At 38.5% G+C, this 14,423-nt stretch overlaps 1 protein-coding gene across 4 annotated transcripts in view; it reads right to left on the bottom strand.

Moving 5' to 3' along the window:
- The window catches only part of IRS1 (insulin receptor substrate 1), a 281,844-nt gene that overhangs the window by 37,154 nt on the left and 230,267 nt on the right, over positions 1-14,423 (bottom strand). The gene's annotated exons all lie outside the window — the stretch shown is intronic.

The following is a 14,423-nucleotide window of genomic DNA, read 5'->3' as shown; positions in this document are numbered from 1 at the left end:
CCAAATGTTTGTGGCAGTACAAACATCCATGAGTGGCTGATATCAAAATGTTGCAGTAAACCTGAGATGTTCTGAATCCATGGCAGCATTTGTAAGTGTAGTTTCAGTCCATTCGAGAATCTACTGCATGAATCATTAGTCAGAAGCAGGAGTAGTCTCAGAACAAACTGCTCTGCAAGCTGATACACTCAAGGTTGAGATCACCAACTAATCTCTCCTTCCCATGAATAAAGAGGAAACCAAACACTGGGATTAAACATGTAACTGCTTCATTTTTCAGGATCTGGAATTATATTGCTTGCCTCTACAGGGGAAAGTAGTTGTCTTTATAATTCAGCCCTACTTTGTCTGTTATGGTTAAGGATAGCAATAACATATCTGTTCCAAAGTACTCTAGGAAAAATTCTTCAGAGGATTTACCATTTAATAGTGAGATTATGATACACTTACCTTTACAGAAAAACATCCTCTTTTCCTAATCCAACTGGCTTTTATTAGATTTGTTTGAAGACTCATGGGACATACCAGCTACAGAAGGATATCATAATCTGATCCTTAGCTTCTTCTAAATGTCTTAAGCATTATGGATTCTACTTGCGCCTCTCAGTTGAACATACCAGAAAGTTTCTCCTTAATATTCAGGCATGGTTTTAAATATTCCCTTCCTCTTCTGTTTACAGAGTAATTTTTGTCCATCTTGGCCTTCATTTATTAAATAGTGGATGCTAAGACTAGAGTCTTATAACCAAGTCATCGTGGAGAAATCAATTTTCTTGTATAAAACAATATGAACAACAGCGTGTATGTTGCAGAATTACCACCTCCCAAAGCTCTACATCTCTTTTTATTCCCGAAATTCCTTCTCCTGAAACATACCCAGTGCAGATCAGATATTCTGATTATTTATATGTAGTCTTACATTGAAATCCCCTTCTGAGAAACAGTCCCTCAAAGGCACTTTAGCCACCCAGAAATTTGTGAGCGACTGGTTGAAGCTCTGAGCAACACCAATACACCCTGTGGCACATCACAAAGATGTTTTCCATCTTTTGATTCCATTATTTACTTTTCAGGTATTGAATTACAATGTTTACTAGAAGGAGCATACAAACACAACACAACCAGTCAATTTTTAATGTAATAAATAAGCTCAAGCTATACATGTGCTACTCTACTTATAATAATTTGTGCCTTCTTTACCCTGTATCTTGATAGCAGCAATTAATGAATGTGAAGGATATAACATTGGTTTGAGTGTTCAGTGTGATACACAGAACATTTCTATAAACCATCCCAAAAGCTCACAGAAAAGGGAACTGGCAAATAACGTAGGGTATGATGAGCTGAGCCAAGAATGTGATTTTGGACTGTTTCCATTGCGGTTTTCACTTCAGAGTAATTTGTATGATTTGGAAAGCTAGCAATATAACTCTGTGTAGGGATGGGTTATTCGAGGTAACCTCTGTGTTTAAAGGATGGGGTATTTTTACAGGCATGGACCAAAAATGAGGTCACATGCTACCTAGAGCAAGGAAGACAGAGAATCCACTGTTTTTAATTTCTCACATTATCTTATACTATACAGATATGTATTTTGCTGTTCTTAAAATACATAGCTATTAACATGCTAAAGGCATGATAAGCAAAAGAGCAAAGCCTAATAAAATGTCCCTCTAGTAGAAATATTAACTTTAAGGCTAGTTTTCACATTAAATTCCTCAAGAAATCCAGTGAAGTATAAGCAAAGAGCGTAATATTTGAAACTTCTAAAATATATTGGATTTTATTGCATTCTGAGTTCATGTGACAGCCCAGCCTGTCTGTCTAGTGCTAGATTTTCTCAGAGATAAACCTTCAGCTAATTTCTAGAAAATAGCTGGAATTTTTTAAGCTGCAAAATTTAAATGCTATGGTTTGTACATAAAGATACAGCAATTGTAGGCTTAACACAGTACATAAACACAGGACTACCATAATTTAACATATTTGGATGTGAACAGTATTTTCTCTAGCACAGAGTTTGCAAAAGATGAAAAACATTAAATGCCCCAGAGAACCTTGAAATCAGTTTTACAGTGGGACCTTTTAATGACTTAGATCCAGATCCCCAGTTTGAATGAAGGAAGTGAAGGTACCTAATTTACATCAATGAAAAATTATAAAATCAAGATAATCCAGACACTAAATTCTCATTTTGCTCCCCACAGCTTGTAAAGAGTAAAGCTCTTCCAAGATTTCTACAGTAGACCAATCAGTTCTGGAAATCATCCACACTGACAGGATGAGTTAGAGAAGTATTCATAGGGTCAACATCTTGAGACATTATGATGTCCTTGGCTAGAAGCCAGGTGAATAAAAATAAAATAACAAAAAGTTAGAAATTATGTGGCATTATAAAGAAAAATTAAAATAATTATTAAACAATACTAAATGAATAAAAAGCACTGGTACTTAATAAACAAGGGATGTTATTTTTTCCCCTCTTCTTTTTTGAAAAAGGTTGAACTGGTATTTTTGATTGTTGCTTATAACAGTCTTCTAATTTACTGGTATGATCTAAGTGAGGACTTCAACTGTCTTCTGGCTCATTCCAACTTATAAAAACTCAGAGATATGGAAAAAGGTCCTTAAATACATAGGCCTTCCACAGAAGAAATCCCTAGTATGGGTGTTAGGCTGTTTCTCCCACCCTTAGCCCTCACAAGCCCACGCATCACAGAAGTCCTGTGTGGAAGAAGCAGCATGTTGGGGGCTGGTGGGACCATAACTCCATAAAGATATGAGTACAGTGTTGTACCCCTAGGATTATCCCAGGCTGCTGTATTGCAGATCCAAGGACTAACTGGGATAGCACAAGAAGAAAATCAGTTCAAGAATGAGTTTGGGATTAGAGTGTGCCTGCACAAACACACACAGCTTGGAGTCACCCCATCATCTCTCCACATCTAGTAATGGGACGCCAACCTTGGGCAGTGCCTCTGGTCAAGTACAGGCCTGAATCTTACCATGACATCCCAAACATGTGATACTGCTCCAGAAACAGTGGTTGCTCTTGCTAAAACTGGATAATCTGTCTGCGTTGCCCAGATGTCCTCTCCAGAGTATTTCTTTATATCATTTCACTCCAAAGCTAAGTTTTTAGATACTGCTGACCATCAGGCAACTTTCCCTTGTTTCCTTTTATTTTTCACACATTTACTATTCATTAATACATTTCTCATGTCAAACTTTCTCTACTCATACATACTTTTGGTCATGTTCCACAGGTGCTCAGCTATCCTTCATGCATTATATGGGATCTCCAAAACTGCCTCTCCTTTTTCTCATCCCCACTGACAAGAACTAAATGGGTTCTGGCCTGGACAAGGATGTGCAGTTATGGTGACAGAATACTTTTATTATCAGATGCTTACTAATGCATGTTAAAGGTTTTACAAAGAGAAGAAAATCTGATTTTTACATGGGCAAGTTAAAGTCTACTGGAGGTAAAAAGGTTTATGTTGTTCCAGAGAATGTTCAATGCAACTGCCATGGCCTTTACTAGATGAAGATTGGACTAGGTGCTTGATCTGGATTGCTTAACTGACACTTAAAAATGGAGAGTTTTCTCTGGAAGACAAATATAGTTCACTTTTAGGCAAATTATTGAAATTGCTTTCTATAGTGAAAGAAAGAGTTTGGCCAACAAAAAAGTCAGTTGACAAATTTTCTACCAAAGGAGTGTTATCCGAGATAAGTAAAGGCAACACTGAGAGTCACAGAGGCCAAAGTGTGCCCTGTGCCAGGCACAGGCAGCTTTCCTTATCCCTCTTGCCATGTGGCAATGCCACACGGTCAGCTGTCAGCACAGGAGACAGATCAAAGTCCTTGTAATCATTTTAGAAGGCTCTTGATATCATCCGAGACACAGGGAAATGAGATTTGTGGGTAATCTCAGCTCATCTTAGCTGCAAATGCCCACAAGGAAAACGTAGTTGTAACCTGCCACATTTTACAGACACAAAAGTCCCCTTGTCTTTTGCTCTTTACTGGAATCATGTAGCTCAGGTAAGTGGAAATACAGTGGTGGTTTCTAGTTCACTAGACTTTTTGCAAGTGCAACAGTACAAATATATCCAGTTTTTCCCCCTGACTGACCCCACTGGTGGGCTGTGCAGAGCTCTGCTACTAAACCAGAAAAGCCACAATTCTGTTGTGATTAGAAACCTTTGATATGTCAAAACATAGCAACACTTCTGCACTTTGGCTGTTTGCTCTAGGTGTTTACACCAGTGGTTATCATAAACCTTTCATTTCCAAAGCTGGTGCAGGAGCAACCAGAAAATAAACAAAACTGTCCAGAAACAGGCAGGATCTTGCAACCTGTGAAGCACAGCAGCACAAAAGAGGTGAAGCTGCCTTCTCTTCATTTTTTTCCCCATGGAGTCAATAAACAACAAGAAGAAAAAAGCACAGACTGTCAAGCCTGAATGGAAGAGCCAATTCAGTAGGCAAGCTCTGATCTTCAGTATGTTCACCGAAAGTTCTGGGTTTTTTTTAAGGAAAGTTTCCCTGTTCTTACATAACCTTCGACAGTTTGCTGCAGCAGGGTAAGTGAGGGAACAAGATTAACAGATACGAGATATTTTTACTGCTTCACCCAAAGATTCACAGAATTTTCTGGGAATTTTAACACTTTTTCCAAACAATGTGTGATTCTTCATGTTGCTATCAATGCTAGGAAAGAATTCTACATAGCCTCCAAGTGATTTGTACTGAGCAGTCTAACATAATTATTTAACATCCTTCTTCAAACCAATAAATCTGCTAAATTGATTTTTGATAGGAACCAAAATTCTGGTATTAAATATCTATAAAAAGTAACTGCATTATCAAAGTGGAAGTCACTAGGCTGCTATTCCTACCAACTGTTCTGTGTTACCATGAACTTAGCCATGACAAACGCTTTCTGAGTCAACTTACAGGAAATGTATTTGTGTCAATTAGCACAGATCGTGCGATTGAGAAAAAAGATCAGTGAAGCACAATGCACGTGGTCAATATCTGCTCTGAAATATAACATCTATTTATCTAAATGTAATCATTCATTTTCATTTACTACATCACTTATTGTTTCCCTCCTTTTACTAAGCACATATTTTTTAAAAGGCTAATGCAAACAAAGCACGTAATATAATTTTAAATGAATTTTCATTACAGTGCTGTTCCTCTCTTAGGATTTGTTTGCCTCACTACCATGAAGATCCATTGCTGATATTGTTACCAACAAGTCCTCCAAACAATCACTGCCTTTGGTTCACAAGAGGCCCAGCAAAGATGAGAGAACCAGAACGATTTCCCTGCACTCTACAGCCCCACCAAAGCAGAAGCTGAAGGTACAATTGCATCACAACAATCAGATGAAGCACCAGCTGTGCAAACACATGACCCAGCCTGCAATAAAACCCTTTTTCCTTTCTACAACAGCTGTAACAAAGTCAGAGCTCCTTGGATACAGAAAAACACTGTAATTTATCTAGTGGTGGAAAACTAGTGAACAGCCCAGTAGGACAGAGAATCATGGGCTATTGGTTAAACTGCAATTCCAGAGTGGAAGCCACAGGAGAAAATGTCTTGCACCAGTTGTAAAGGTCATCATTTCAAAGTATTCTGCCATGTGTTAGGCACCAAAATCAGATCTTCAGCCACATCTCCCTAATTTCACCAACGACACTGAAGATCAGAGGCTTCCTGCTCAGCATGGAAACCTCTTGCAGAGCTTTGCGTGCCCCAGGACAGAACAGCTCTGTGTGGTTCTGCTTTCTGCAGGTGAAAACAGTAAAGCTCACACACAAGTCTGCCAGCAATGCTCTCCCATCCTGTGTCCGAGAGCAGAGCCTCTGTTTCCATTGACTTTAGAAGGGTGAGTAGCATTTATACAGGTATGAAAATGACCTCCTTGAAGATAGGTCTTGGGATAGGAGGAACTCTGCCTCGGAGTCAGGACCAATACAGTAAATGATAATAACATGTGAGTCCAGGATTTCTTCAGTTTCCTGCTTTAAAGTGAATTCTCTAAGTATGCTACTTTGTTTTTTATTCTTCTGTTATTCATAACATTAAAAAGTGTCTTCCTTTGAGCACACATTTTGAGATATGGGTCTGGTTTTTGAAGGGAGCATGCTCAGCACTTTGCAGAACCTGACTAGGGAATTTGTATTTCAATGTGCAGTTGCTCTGCCTGCCTTTCCAGCTGTCTCAAGGCCCTTTCCTTACCCTATTCATCCCCAGTTCTAAAATTTCTGCATGGGCCAAGGAACAGAGAACAGGCTAAGGGAATATTGCTACTACTCAACCATTCCTAGACAAATGTTATTACAGAATTATTTACCATTAATCGGAAGAACGAGTTCAGACAGGACACTCAGGCTTGTCACAAATCTCCCAACATCATCAAAGAGCAAGGATATGCAGCAAACTGCTTTCTAACCATAATAGAAAACCATTAGATTTTCTTCACCAGGTCATGCAGGATGTGCCAGAAGTATTGCTCCATTTTTAATGTTGCAGGAGAATAGAGAAATTGTCTAGGTGGATTTGACAGTCTTGTTTCTTCTAACCAAAACAATCAGGAAATGCACTTAAGAAAACTCTCTTTCTCTTGCCTTGCAAAAAGATGTATCCATACATGATTTTTCTGCAGCAAATGAAGTTTTCATGTTTGCCTAGTGCTGTGCACAGGTTGCATTTCAGAGATGAACCAAAATGACAGCTCCCACACCAGAACTTCAGTGAACACCATTGTGAATCTCCCTTCAGTTTTTCAAAATAGTTCCATAGTTCCTTTTATGAGAGTTATGCTATTTGTAGCTTTGAATGCAGAGGCATGGGTGATGAAATTTCACCCTCTGTAACAGCCTGAATACCAGTAAAGAATTTGACATATACAATATTACCAGCTGACCAAGTGCACAGCATCCTTGCATGCTTTGACTTTACACTGAGATATTGGGAGTCATGAGAACAGGCTGGATAGAAATGTCCTGATGGATTGAAAACTGATCTTAAAAAACAATACAATCCAGGTCCTGAATCTAGGGGACAATTACACAGTTAAGTTCAGAAAACAGGCAGGGACTCTCTGACTTCTGCTTCTATATATGCTAAAGATCTATTAACACTTTTGGAAAGAAACCTTAGCAAACATATATATATATATATATATATATATATATATATATATATATATATATAAAAGTCCTATATATACATCTACAGGTCTGTTAGTCAGTCACTGACCATGTCCTTTCTAGCCTGATATACAACTTTCCAGTCTCCTCTGGAATAAGTGTCATGGAGCAAGCTGTGGGCTGGGAATTTATTTGGAACACTCAGAGACTTCCCAGTTACCTCAAAAGAGCTTAGCTGTTCTGCTGCTTTTGCATGGACCAGGACTCCAAAAACACTACAGAATTCAGGGTATTCAGTCCCTACTTCACCCTCCTGTTTGAACAGCCACTCAGAATGCTTTTTCCTAATTTCCACAGGCCTTTTCCACACTTCTTTTCCCAGATGGTTTCTCCACTAGCCTTCTTTGGCATCACAGCTATACCTGAGAGTCTCCTCCACAGTATACTGGCAACGTAAAATTTGTAGTGACTTTTACAACACTCACCTATTTCCTAAAGAGTTGGGTACAACTTTGAGGTCTCACTAGTCAACTTAGAACTATATATTTGAGAAACTGTGTCATGTCAAGGGCCACTCTGCATGTTGGCCACCACAGATGGAAGAAGTAACAAGAAAGGGGCATCACAGTTGATTGAAACATCTTGTTCTGTATGCATAGACCTACCATGCAAAGCAAAACTCCACCCAGGGCTCCTAATGCAGATGAATTGTATGCAGGTGCATCCATAAGGCCTGCAAACTGCAGAGCATAAGTTACTGCTGCCTTGGGGGCATAGTAGCTTATGCAGAGCTCCTGGTGGAAATCAAGGTAGCAGCAGTTAATTGCTATGTGTATTTTATAGGAAGCCAGGATAACTTTTCTCTGGGTAACATATGGTGCACTTTGCTATGACACAGTACTTAGGCTGCCACGGATCTCACTCCAGTCTCAGGCAGGTGTGTTGGGAAAATGGGGACAGTAGTAGATAAGAGTTCATATTTGACATAAGTGTATCATTTGTTGTTCTCTGCCTGTTGCCCAAAGATGATCTACAAACCTTCCAAGGGTCATCATCTCCAGTTGTCTGCAGTCACCACATCTCAGGATTCTCCTCATAAAACCAGAAATTCCCCTCTTATGGACAATCACATTTTCTGCCCCGACAAAAGTGCTCAAGAATGCATAGAATTTTTTTTTCTCATTTGCAGCCTAAATATATTTAAGACCAACCCATATACTTGTCCCTGTGCCAGTGCTGCCCCTTGGACTAAGCAGCACCTTATTGTCTCTGGCTCTACGGTAAGCTGCAGGGGTGACAGGTGGTGTTGGGGTTTTTTGGTGATTTCTTCTTCAGAATCTATAGACAGCTTAGAACTCTATTTTGCTTAGTGCACACTAATGCTCTCAGAAAAAAAACAAAGGAAATTCGATGGAAAAAAAAAATCTTATAGGCCTTAAGTCTCATTTTTCAGATGCACCTGTTCAGATGTATTGCTCCAGAAATGAAGTGGGGAAAGAACAAGAAATAGAAAAGTCATTTGCAGAATTCTAATTCACATATGAGGATGCTCCTATTAATCAGCTTTCATATTGTTTCCAGTGACCTTTTTCTTCCTGTCACACTATTAATACCCTACTGCTGGTTTTAAATCTTCCTTCCTACATCGCTCAATAGGAACAAAGTTAGTTTAGAACAGGTCATGACCCAAAGTACATGAGAGACAAGTGCTGACTAATGTCAATTATTTTTCTCTGAATCATGTTAACATTACTCTCCAGACTCCATCACTTCAACCTGCAGTGACACAGGCAGTGACTGCAAACAATCTGATAAAAATACTGGAGTGTAAATTCAGGGCTTCTGCAAAAGCAATCTTTTTTAAACCAGAACAACACGTACTTCCCCTTCCATTAGTGCGAATATAAACTTGATTAAGTTCTGAAAACTAAAAAAAAAAAAAAAAAAAATCTTGCTAAGAAGGAGTCTATACACCTTAAAATATTTTAAATTAATCATGTCTCATTACAGTTTTGCATCTGCTGGTCTCATTTGTGACCTATACATAGATGTGGCTCCACAAAGAGTATTTCTGAAATAGATGAACTTGCACTAGATAAAAATGCTGCATTTAAAACAGCATTTAAAAATGCCTCTGATTGAATAAATAAAGTATTTGGAATTAGTCATCTTGGTTTTGTGTTCAGAAGGAAGAGACAAGGTTTTATTTTGTCTGAGCTTTACAATATGTTTAACTGTGGAGAGGGATTTTTTTTTTTCCAGTATCAGATACTGAAATACCCCTGAACAGGACCAGCAATTTGTTTTTCTTGGAATATTTGTGACAGAATAATTTAGGGATTCTATACAGGACTTCTTTCATGTCCTGCTGGACTACAATTACAACTTTTACACCACAAGTTTTCAGCATACAAACAGATTTTTCTTTGTGACCAAAATGTGTCTTCTAAAAGTGATGAACTCTTCAGTTTGGCTCAACAGAGGTATTACAAATCCAAGTGCTTAAGGTGGTGACTGGATTTGGATTGACTATTCCCAGTGTCTGAAGTCCCTTGGAGGTACAATAACTCAGTAAATCTAGTAAAAAAGAGTTTACCCCTAATAATCTTGACTTCTGTTACTTTAATGATTTGGCTGATTTTGTCTTGGTCTTCTTCCTTCCCTAGTTTTCTAGCTAGATGTCACAGCAGTTTAGTAAGGAAATACAACAACTAAGAATAAAATGGAAAGAAAAATTAAGAACCTTGGCTTAGAGACCACGTGGACCTCTATTACATGGGGTCCACTTTCATACAGAAAAACTTGGCAGACTAGAAGGTATTATTGTTCTCAAGATTATATCATGTGTTTTAACTGGGCTTCACTGACACAGTAAAGGACCAATGACTGTGAGGAAAAGTGCCAGCACTAGATCTTCAGATTCCAAATAAACTTGAAAAAACCCCAGAGCTTCAACAATGCAATGAGATTAAGTTGCCATTCCCATTATTTCCTAACGGTCACATTTCTAACAACAGACCAAGAAGCCCAAGCCTGACAATTTTTTTTCCCTGCTTCTCTTGGCAAATGCACTTCAGGCAGCCTCAGCTAATTAGGCTTTGTGAGCATGATACACTGCATATCAATAATTTCTGTTTCTGGGCTCCCTGAACCATGGGGAGATCGCTGCAGCTGAATGGATATTTGAGGGGGGTGAGTCAACTAAACCTGCTGCAAAAGCATTTAATTTGGCCAGGTTGAAGTAGTTCTGGGCAAGCAAAATGGCAAACATCTTCAGAATATCAGAGGTGTTAAAACCTCTTTTATTATCTCTATTACTAAGAGATCTTTATGATTATCAAACATCTTCCTCATAATCCCATCAATGTCATGTGAATCCCAAACTGATATGCATCACACATCATTTTCAAACTTCAGGGCTGCTGTTTTTAAACGTCTGCATATCTGTTCAGTCACTGAAGTAAAAGATGAGTTTACCAACTCATCTAGAGATACCATTGTATTTACTGTGAACTGACATTGCTTCTTCCCTCTGAAAATCAGATGACTTGGTTGGACTCAGACCTTGCAAATTAGCTGTGCAGATTTCAAAATGTCGCTCAGCAGCCTTCTCATCAGGTTCAGTCTTATTCCCACTGAGTTTTATGATATATGGCTCAGAATCAATTAACTCTATGATCCTGAACAACTGATCATATACCAGATCTTTTTAATCCTGTTATTTGATACAGAAACCTCTTCCACAAACAAAGAACACTATCACACACTACAGAGCATGGCTATGCATCTCTTGATGCTCCTTAGTAGAATTTAGCTTGTTAAACCTCAAAAGGCTTCATCCAGTTCAGAAACAATTACAAACCAATTATACAGACTCATAGAAGAATCTTTAAGTGGAAAAGTGTCTTACATTGCAACTGTTTTTCATAAAGCTACCACTTTGCATTGGACGCAAAAAAACGTGTTCATATGTTTGTATATTTTAATGAACAGATATAAATATACAAATCTATACATTTATATGTGAACACAAACATATATATGAACCATAAGATAATACCACCAGAATTAACATAATTCTCACTACACATTACGCCTATAAAAGTGCAGGGAAGCCCTTCTGATAGCAGCCATGGTATGATATTTTGCATGTAACACCTTTGCAAAACCAAAGTGCTGATGTACCAGTGATAACAATTAAATAGCAGTGAGATTCCAAATAAATTACAGCTATTTTGAAATATAATGAAATACAAGCAGAACTTTCAAGCTAAAAAAAGCCACCTTGTCTAAAAGAGATACATAAAAATATGTGCTACAAAAAGGCCTTTTGATAAAGAAAAGCTCATATAGACCAGAAACTACTGTTTTTTAATTCTCTGCCTTCAGTTGTCTGTGTGTTCCTCTTGAGCTGTTGTACCTGGCTTACACCATCTGTGTCTCAAGCACAGAAGGAGGCAGCCCCACTTCAGACCCAGGGAGGGTCAAATCATTTTGAAGCTATTCTTTTTGATCAGTTATTGATCAGCACCAAGGACTTGGGTTTATCTGTGTAACTGGTAACACACAAACATTAGCACAGAAGTATTTTCAGCTAAATTGCAGAGTACTCAGCCAGTGTCTGTTTTTACAGGGACTTCATATTCCTTTCTTAAGTCTTCCAGCTGGGAAAAGGTAGCAAAAGTAAACCCTTTAACTGATAGAAAAATATTTTTTCTGGAGACTGTGTTATGTAGAGTGATGTGTTTGCAAGCGTGTGCTTCTGTACATGTTTGCATGCATTGGGTCTGTGGTTTGGCATCACCCAAACAAATATTTTCCATACACTTCCAGCAAACAAACCAACTCAGTTTCAGTGTGCACATTCCTAGGGGTGGCAGGTACAATACGACAGACACGGGGCTAAAGCTCGATAACAAATCCTGGCTCGAGCACCAAGGCTGAGTGAGCTGAGTGCTGCAATCTGGTTTAGCTACACACATTATCACCCAGGTGCAACCAGCACCCTGTTGATGCTGCCACATATTGAGACTTACACATTGAGGCATATTTACGCCTCGGTATGAATTTTTTGTTGTCCATTAATCTGCCCATTCACTCTCCACACCACATCCCTGTTTCTGTGACTTGGGCAGAGGTACTCGTATGGCTCAAGCCAGCTGTGAAGTTATAACATCCTGAGCTCTTTGGTGCAGTTTGTCACATCCTCATGGGGCACAATCTTCTGACTGGTGACAACTGAAAAGCTCCTGTCGATTAAAACAAACCTAGATCCAAACCTCCACCTTCAAGGAAGAATCTCTGTGGCCACCATAAGGTGGAGGCTTTCTCACCAGGCTTCAACACCTGCTTCTGACATAAATGGTAACTCAACACATTTTTAGAAGAAAAGATTACTTAATACAGTCCTCCAACATTTCCTGTTTGTTATAAAGTGAGTGTATGCATGTCATGTATCATGAATGTGAAAATCCTTTGGTGAGAGCTACCAGATACACACGAAATTCTAAAAAAATTCAAATCAGATAACTAAACCTTAATTACTAAGAAGCAAAATACTAAAGATGAATGTGACAAAAGCCAGGCCCAGCACACTGAAGGCAGTTACTGTGCCTCCTGCTCAGCCCATCCCACTTCCAGCAGGAATTGCAACCATTCCCAACCATGCAGGAAATAAGAACACCTGCATTCTAGTCCAGGAGCAAATCTGGAGCATGATAATGTTCTAGCCATCAGATTTTGTTCATTTTAATCAGCCCTACAATCCTATCAGAGCTATTTGTTTGCATTTAATCACTTCCTTTTATTGTTACTTTCATAATAAAGAAAAGTTTGGATTGCTGAAACAGCCTACAGCAGTTGCTCTGGGCTTAGCACATCAATGTAAACAACTTTTTATTGTTGTTTAGAAAACAAATTTTACTCCAAGTAACACACAGCTACTCCAGGTTTTGCTTGTCAGGATGTCACAGTCAGGTTTCTGGCTGTCATCAACATCTACCACGGAGAAGACTTAAAATTTATTAAACATGTATCAATATTAGTCCCTGAATATATGCAACATTAAATAGCATATTGAAGCCTGGAGGTTTTGTTGGTTGGTTTTGTAGGGGGTTATTTATTGGGTTGTGGGGTTTTTTTGTTTGTTTGGGGTTTTTTTAAGACAGTGTATCACTTCTTTTAATTGCAAAGGGCATATGGCAAATCTCCCATAAAAAAATTTCATAGATACCAATGTAAGTAAAGGATTAATCCAAGATGACTAGTGTGGTTATTTTGGCAAATAGTGTACTGCAAAAAATAGTTTTTAAATGCAAGCTCAATTTAGCAAATTTTTCCAACTGTAAAAAAGGAATACAAAATAAGCCATTTAGGCTTTTTGTTTCAAATGACCTTTCTTAAAAAAAAAATATAAAAGGGTAAAGCAATAAGAAGATGGAATGAAACATTTAGTTTCATGACAAATTAGATGTTTCAAGTCAACCCAAAAACATTTCCAGGCCAGAAACCAAACAGAAATATCCTGTAATCCCATAAAACTCATGAATAATACCAAAATAGGTGTGGGTTAAAAATATGAATAAATTTGCAAAATGTGACACCATACTGTCCTGCATCCATTATCATGATTTACAAACTGTAAACCTGCATTTGTGTTCTATCCAGATTGTAGTTTGGCTCAAGTCTAAGGCAACTTTCCATTGAAGTATTTGGAAAGCTTATTATAGCATAACACAAAAAGAAAGAGCCAGGTCTGAGTTTCTGAAAATTATTTTTAGAGCAAAATAAGACTAATGGTTTATGATGGACTAAAAGACCATTCTGCCTCTGATTGCCTGTTATTGCTTTACTCTGGACTACTAGTGAGGAATGTTACTACTACCAGCTATTCATAAAGCAAAATATCCCTAATATTTAGCTCCAGAAGCTATCACTGCACCCACAGAAACCGTAACCATGGAAGGGTATGACACAGCATCAAATCCACTCAAAACCTACCTGCTGCTGTCCAATACAAAGAGGTGAAAAATCTGAGAATCTTCGAGGGAAAGCACTAAGGTGTCAGCAATGGCTGGAAGACCCTGGAGCAAAACAGACTGATTGGAGGCACAGGGTAGAGCATAGACAGCTGGGAGGTGTAAATATAGGAGGAAATATCTCTTTTCCTCTGAGAAGGGAGCCTTTATTTCACAATATCGAGGAAGCAAGCTCCTACAATAACAGAGAAAAACATAGGGAAGGGTCCTACCTCAG

This window comes from Manacus candei, unplaced genomic scaffold (assembly GCF_025592945.1).
Source record: "Manacus candei isolate 608988 ecotype Guabito, Panama unplaced genomic scaffold, ASM2559294v1 h1tg000015l, whole genome shotgun sequence".
NCBI classification, from domain to species: domain Eukaryota; kingdom Metazoa; phylum Chordata; class Aves; order Passeriformes; family Pipridae; genus Manacus; species Manacus candei.
This window is presented reverse-complemented; position numbering and strand designations above follow the sequence as displayed.